The following is a 6,847-nucleotide window of genomic DNA, read 5'->3' as shown; positions in this document are numbered from 1 at the left end:
GGAAAAAAGTGAAGTACAACACTACACGCAGATGGCCTGTCACATAGCTGCATAACTCTCACAAATTAGTGATAAAACAAACTCATGTAACAAAAGAATTCAGCAAGCCGTCAGGCTATGGCATCAACATGGAAAACCAACAGCCTTCATCCACACAAATCACAACCAGTTAACTAATGGAGGGGAAAACCCAGTAGCAACCAAATATATATGTACACACACACACACACACACACACACACACACACACACACAAAACACTTAGAAATTGGGACGCCTCGGGGGCTCAGTGGTTGAGCATCTGCCTTTGCTTGGGTAGTGATTCCGGGATCCTGGGATCGAGTCCCACATCGGGCTCCCCGCAGGAAGCCTGCTTCTCCCTCTGCCTATGACTCTGCCTCTCTCTCTGTGTGTCTCTCATGAATAAATAAATAAAATCTTTATTTAAAAAAGGAAACAAGAAATCTGCAGAATCTACATTGAGACAATTATGACATGACTCCCTAAAGAAGCAAAATTAGACTTGAACAAATGGAAAGATACTCCTTCTTACATAAGACGCCTCAGTATCACCTGGATAGCCATCTTCTCTGGGTTAATTTAACAATTTGATGGTATTCCAATAAAAAATACTAGCAATTTTTTTTTCTGGAGACAGACAAGATGATCCTGAAGTCCGTACAGAAAGACAGACATGCAAGAAGCCAGGAAACACTAATGAGGAAAAACAGGGGTGTGGAGGGAGGGGCAGGGGCGAGGTAGGGAGGATAGAGGACCAGCATGAGCAGATATTTAAGGCAAACCACACAGATCCTCTAATTACTTCTGTGGCCCTGGTACATAAATCCGTGGGCAGCCCAATGACACAGGTTTGTGAGACTGGAAATAGATACCAGTACACATGGAAATTTAATATTCGAAAAAGAAAGACTTTTAAATAAATGGTATTAGGACAACCGAACAGTCCCCAGAGGGAGGAAAGGATAAAAGTAGACCTAGTTCATACCATATGTAAGAATAAGCTAGGAGTCAGAGATTTACGTGAAAAAAAAAAAAAAGAAGAAGAAGAAGCTAGAGAGAACACAAGAAAGCACCAGTCAATTCCTCTACAATTTAGGCGTAGGACAAGGTTTTCTGAGCATGACTCACAGCCCAGATGAAATTAAAGAAAAGACTGGCAAATTGGACTCCATAAAAAGTATTTTTTTTTTAACTGCCTGGTCAAAAACCCATAAGCAAAGTCAACAGAACTGAAACCTGGAGAGAATACACGTGCAAGGTCCGTCACTGGGAAAAAGCAGACGTCCCTTCTGCGTGCTGCTTGAACATATGAAAACATGCTCAGCTTTACGCCTAGTTTTAAAAATACAAATTAAAACTCCACGGAGGTGCCACTCCCTGACTGTTGGATTGGCAAAGTCGTGAGAGCGTCACACCACCCCTGCCAAGGGCGCAGAGACTGTGGTGCACGCATCCCTGGTGGGAAGGCTAAAAGCCAACTGATGCGACAAATCAGCGCACGGGGATGGCTTCAGACGCAGCAGTGAGTCCATCCACAGTTCCAGAGGGCAAAAGTGGGAGGGCAAGGTGTCAGCAGGGTTTGTTCACGCACGAGGCTGGGAGACACAATCCGTTCTGCACCTGTCTCCTAGCTCTGGTGGCTGCCACCGTCCTTGGCGTCCCACATTCTGGTCCCCTCCCCTGTCTTCACAGGGCCTCTTGAAGGCATCGGGAAGGCCTTGCTCTTGGAAGGTCAACTGGCACTGGAGTTAGGCCCTAGATCCAGGGTGATCTGCTAGTCCTTGCCCTAATTCCAGCAGCAAAGACGCTCTTTCTAAATAAGGTCACAATTCACAGTCCTAACCCGGAGTTAGGACCTGGTTATAGCTTTTTCGGGGACCAGGATTCAACCCAACACATATAACAAAAATGCAGACATGTTTACTTTTGATCCAGGAATTCTAGGAATTTAACCTAAAGAAAAACCTCCTCCAATTTTTAAAAATAATCTGCACAAGGTTATTCATTGGAGCATTATTTGTAATTACAAACTATGAAAAACTACTTAAATGAGCAAACATTGGCAACTGGTTGAGCAAACAATAGAGCACTATGAAGTTGTAAAAAGTAATAGTAATAAGGAGGACTTCTGCAAACTGAAAAAGAAATAAAGCACGTGTGCACCTCCCTGCAAGGGACCGGGTGGGGTACAGAGCAGAAGGGATGGGAGGAATGACATGTCTCTTCGGGGACCTCTTCCTGTGGTTTAGACTCCTGGAATAATGTTAATGTTCTATCTATTCAAATATAAAATTAAATGAACAAGATGAGGAGAACCCTAAAAGCAAATGAAAAGAAGAACAAAGGAATTCAAATGTATTTCAAATAGTTAACCTAAGAAGGGCACTTGGTGGGATGAGCACTGGGTGTTATACTATGTGTTGGCAAATTGAATTTAAATTAAAAAAATTTTTTTTAAAAATATAACCTAACCACAGTGCAGGGGAGAAAAAGGATTAACCCAAGGAAATTTGAACACAGTGTTTGGACGATGTACCCCCAGTTTGAAGAGTAAAAGACCACAAACAAACCTTGAAGGCTTTTTTTCAGGTTTGTTTTTCAAAGTGGAGTAGGTATAGCAAACATGACATTATTTATATCTTTTGTAGGGCTAAGCAAGAGGAAAGGTGACATACAGAATAAGGAAGCAAGAAAGAATCCTGTAGGGTAGGGTGTGAATTAGAGGCATAAGGGGCTCCTGAGTCACTCAATCAGTTAAGCATCTGGCTCTTGGTTTCAGCTCAGGTTGTGATCTCAGGGTCTTGGGATCAAGCCCCGCATCAGGCTCTGCCCTCAGTGTGGAGTCTGCTTGAGATTCTCTCTCGCTCTCCCTTTTACCCCTCCCCCTGTTCCTGCTCTCCCCCTCTCTCTCTAATAAAAGAAATAAAATCTTTTTAAAAATTATAACTGAAGGTATAAGCATGGTTTCTAATACATTCCTAATATCTAGGTATGCCTGGGATGATTTAAACATCTAATAAATGCAAACATGGATACATGTACATTGATAATAAGATCAGTAATGGATTAAAATGCACTAAATAAAATTGAGCCCATGAATCTTTACTGAGAATGTCGATAAATATAAAAGGAATAGGAATTTAGACCATCCTCTTAAAAACTGATTCAGGCAAGGGCGTTCCATGGATATACATCAGGGAGGCATGAGGAATGTGATGAAAAACAGGATATTTAAGTTTGTTTCCAAGTATCCCCTCACAAATGACTTATTGCAGGAGACACAGTAAGTGTATCTTGGAGAAATGGATATCCCCTTAACCAAGTCATTAAAATATACATCATCAATTAGGGACAAACAGACATCAGGCGCCTCTGGACGTGATATTCTGAGGACCCAATATTTTTTTCATATTCCTGCCACTAAAAATGTATAATCAGAAGCTAATCAAGATACATTAGACCAACCCAAACTGAGAACCGATAAGATAGCTGACCGAGCCTTTCAAAATATTAACATGATGAGAAGCACAGGATGAGCTGGAGAAGCATCCCAGGTTCAAGGAGACCAAGGGGACATGGCACCAAATGCAACAGACAGCCGTAGACGGTTCCTAAACAGCAAATAGAAATGCCACAAAGGACACTTCTGGGGCAACTGGCAAAACTAGAGGATGATTGTAGCTTCAGGCATCGTAACAATACTAAATTTTTGGATTTGATCATTTTCTGCCATTTACGTAAAATAATATTCTTATCCCCCAGGATACCTAACCCTTTCAAATGGTTCAGAATAAGACAATGCGGGGTGGGAGGGGGAGGGGTGCATGCGGATATAGACATAGAGGAGAGAATTGTAAAACACGTGGAAAAGGTTTAAAAAGTAAGTGATTCTGGGTAATGGGTTATAAAAATTCTTTGTAGCTATCCTTGCAACTTTACTTAAAGTTTGAAATTATGGGGCATCCAGGTAGCTCACTGGTTGAGCGTCTGCCTTCGGTTCAGATCATGATCCTGGGATCCTGGGATCGAGTCCCACATCAAGCTCCCTGCAGGGAGCCTGCTTCTCCCCTCTTGCCTGTGTCTCTGCCTTTCTCTGTGTGTTTCTCATGAATAAATAAAATCTTTGAAAAGAAAGTTTGAAATTACTTAAAAATAAACTTTTCAAGTTAAAATGGAGATAAATAAGTAATGACCAGCAGCATAAAAGAAAAAGAGGGGAAGGATATAACCCAGACGGATTACAGTTAAGAACAGGTGTGTGCACACATATGTGGTGTGGGTGTGCGTGCATGCGTGCATGTGTGTATGTGTATACGTGCACGTGTATGTGTACGCCCGTGTGTGTGCATGCATGTGCGGTAGGAGAGGAGAGACATCAGATGCTTGGTGGCACCCTACAAGTGTCCTCCTTTCAGGCAGTTGAGCTCCCGACCCACCTCAAAGCTCCCTCCTCCGCAGCCCAGGATCCAGCTCTGGCCCCCGTGTCCTGGGCGCTGAAGGCTGGCTGGGGGCCACGTGGTTGGACGGGGACCCTCCAGCCCCCCTGTGAGGCTCCTGTGAGGTCCTGCTGGGGGAGCTCCCTTAAGATCTTTCGGTAACTAGGCAACCGTTCCTTCCATCCTCACTGCCCCCCAGACCCCTGGGATCCTGGGCAGGCTGTCGGGCCATCCCTCAGTCATGCCGACAGTGGTCCCCATGGCCAGGCCGGCCGCTGGGCTGATGCTTGTCACAGGCGTGCCCCTTATGCCCAGGGTTAAGCCGTGCGGGCTCCCAGCGTCGGGCCTGCCTTCCTGGCACGGGCGGTGGGAGCAGCTCTCCTGGGCCCGGGCTGGAGGCGGACATGGACGTGGATATGGACGTGGACGTGGAGGCTGGGAAGCCTCTTCTTGTCTACAAGGCGCTACCCCCGTGCCCAAGCTCTGTTCTCGATCTGGTGCACAGAGTGCACACTCACTTGTGGTCTCTCACTGTTGTCCCGGAGCCTGGTTACGCCAATGACTGGCCTGCCTTGTTTTGCAGACGTTCAGCCCCTTGGGTGTGAGGATGCTCTTGCTTCGGAGGCCCCCTCGATCTGACCCTGCGGGGTGGCCTTCGGACAACGCCTCCTGCCTGAGGGGAGCTGTCCCCACCGATCTCATCGTCTCCAGAGGCCTTCCCGCCAGCTCTGTCTCTACAGAGGCCAGGACAAGCCAACATCAGGGAGGCAGATGGTCCGTGTCTATTCTGGCTCTGACACTGGCAGGAAAGGCCTTAGAGTCCAGATCTGGGGGGTGCGTTACCTCTGACATTCATTCTGGCTCTAATGTCATACGACGACCACTGTTCATTGGTGCGTCCGACCAGACATCAAGCTCTTTCCCGGCACCACCCTGTGTGATTCTCACGGCAGTGCCAGCAGCGTGGCCTCGGGAGCCCATTCTACAGATGGGGAAACTGAGGCAGGGTGAGGTTGGGGAGCTGGTTGAGGGCACACAGCTGGGAAGGAGCCCCAGCTACAGGGGTAGCCCTGAGGGTGGCCTGCTGCAGGCAGTGCAGGACTCAGGTCCTTGCTGAGGGCACAGAGCTGCTGAGCCACACTTCCTGGGGGCCAGCGCCGGCCTTCTGGGTGCTGCTGAGATATTCAGAGGCCAGAGGCTCTGTTCTGGCCATTACGTGCAGGGGGCAAGCGAGCACGAGAGGCTGAGTTGCATTCCCCAGTGAATAGAGTGGGGGACCCGGGGCTGGCCGGTGGAGCCCTCCTACTATATTCCGCTGCCTTCCCTTAGAAAGATCCATCCTGAATTCCTGGCGGGCATTGTAAGAGCCTCAAAGAAGGTCAAGGGCAGCACAGTGACTTCTATGATGCTTCTGAAGGGCTCCGTGGACACCAGGCTCCACAGCGTTGGGCCTGCTGGTTCCTCTCAGACATATGGCCAAGCTGACTGCCCCCAACTGTATCCAGGAAGGAGACCCTCCTCCATCCCCTACAGGACAACACAGATGGGAAGGTCAAGGCTGGCTCCTGCACCGAGCCGAGAAGCCCACCTGCACCCCTCACTTTGACTTCATCGAGTACTCAGTAGAGTAGATACTGCCCCAAAGGAACATTCTGGAGACATGTTGGGGCGCCTTGATTTTCACATGGGTTTGGGGAAACACGATTGGTATTTAGTGCACGAGGATCAGAGGTGCCAGACGTCTGGAACTCGCGGGACCGCCCCTCTCAGTGAAGTGACCCTCGGTGCCACTTCAGGTGTCCCACATGAAAGATGTTTCACTGCACGTCCGCATGGGTGAAGATCCTGTCCACAAATCATCTGAGCCCAGACCCTCACAGTCCCATGGACGTTTGATTTCATATAAAAATGCCAATTTCCCCCAGGATTTTCATTCTCACTGAATTCTCTGTGAAGACAACTACTATGTAAATCAGAGGAAGGTTTGTATTTTGGTTTTTGGAACTCTACCAAGTATGACTCACATTGCAGCAAACTTTATGGCTGAGCTGGGGGGGGCGCGGTCTTAATCATCTCTGCCCTCGCTCCTCACATGGTGCCCAGCCCTGGGGACCCAGGGGGGCCTCCGTGGGACCCACATTGCCTTCCTTCATATGAGGAACTCAGCCCCTGGAGCAAGTCCATCCCACAAGGCGCTGGATCCCACCAGAGCAACAACACCTTGGACTGAAAAGCAGAAGCTCTCACAGTGGGGTTCCAGTCACATTCCAGGTTGGAGAAACAGCTGGGGAAGATGGAAGCCTGTCTCTCTGTCTTTGCTTTTCCAGAAACACCACCATCTCCGAGCAGGATGTTAATCAGTAACAGTCCCTTGGGGAGCATACTTTGGA

The sequence above is a fragment of the Vulpes vulpes genome, chromosome 6 (assembly GCF_048418805.1).
Source record: "Vulpes vulpes isolate BD-2025 chromosome 6, VulVul3, whole genome shotgun sequence".
NCBI lineage: Eukaryota > Metazoa > Chordata > Mammalia > Carnivora > Canidae > Vulpes > Vulpes vulpes.
The sequence above is the reverse complement of the archived record's forward strand: the minus strand, read 5'-3'. Positions refer to the sequence as shown.